Below are 1,157 nucleotides of genomic sequence, written 5' to 3'. Positions count from 1 at the left end.
TATATATATGATTATATATATGTATATATGCATACATACTTACATACATACATACATACATACATACATACGTATGCTGTGTATATATGAGATGCATATATTCTATTGTTTTATATATTCTTTGATTTTACTTTGATATATATATATATATATATATATATATATATATGTTTGTGTGTGTGTGTTTATATATGTTTGTATTTACATATATATGTATGTGTGTTTATGTGTGTGTGTGTGCGTGTGTCTCTGTGTATGTGTGTGTTTATATGAAAAATTTTACACTATACAGAAAGAGTCACATTACTTTATAGTATAGCACATATTTATTAATAATATTTACATGAAAATTATTAATTATTATTGAGTTAGGAAAAAATGCATGCCATACAATTTACACCGGTGTACAAATATACAAAGCGCAATATACCCAACATGACTACCCATCTGACAAGGGTACACCAGGGACATGCATCATAATCACATGGATGCAATATGGTGCCTTCATATCACGTATATAACTGCACATAACTTTGCAGGTGGGAACTTAATTAGAATTTTCATCAGGTCAAGCAGCCCATCCTGACCAAAAGGTTCTTGAATAAGGTTTGTTTGAGGATGATGAACGAACCACCCATCTTTCCAGGTGAATTATTGAAACCCCAAAGAGTCCCTCTCAAAATATGGCTATGATACTCCCTCACTACACTTGCTCGTGATCAGAGATGCACATATCGTTAGCCACATACTCAACTGGTCAAACAACTGCTCTGGTCAAACAACTGACAAGCAAATCTGTAGTATTGAGCAGAATATTTGTTGTGACCCATCTTTTATACCAATACAAAATATGCACATGGCAACACTTCCAATCAGTTAAGATCAGATGCTTTGAGTGCCACTGACTGGTACTGCATCAGGGCATTTATTATTATTATCATGTTTTTTTTTTCTTCTTTCTTCAAATTTTTTCCCATTTCTCGCCGAGTGTTTTCCGTACACCTAGGGCAGAGAAACGTTGTATGCATTCCCAATTTACACACGCAAATTCATAGGTAAAACATGTATTAAAAAAAAAAAAAAATCATGAATGGATGTTGTTTTCACAGCGATAATGCTCTATTATTATTATTATTATTATTATTATTATTATTATT

The 1,157-nt window shown here is 31.9% G+C and overlaps 1 protein-coding gene across 1 annotated transcript in view; it reads left to right on the top strand.

Annotated features, from left to right (window-relative positions):
• The window catches only part of LOC106867535 (1-aminocyclopropane-1-carboxylate synthase-like protein 1), a 51,547-nt gene that overhangs the window by 748 nt on the left and 49,642 nt on the right, over window positions 1–1,157 (top strand). The gene's annotated exons all lie outside the window — the stretch shown is intronic.

The sequence above is a fragment of the Octopus bimaculoides genome, chromosome 5 (genome assembly GCF_001194135.2).
Source record: "Octopus bimaculoides isolate UCB-OBI-ISO-001 chromosome 5, ASM119413v2, whole genome shotgun sequence".
In the NCBI taxonomy this organism is placed as follows: domain Eukaryota; kingdom Metazoa; phylum Mollusca; class Cephalopoda; order Octopoda; family Octopodidae; genus Octopus; species Octopus bimaculoides.
Note: the sequence above shows the minus strand (reverse complement) of the source record. Positions and strands in the feature narration are given on the sequence as shown.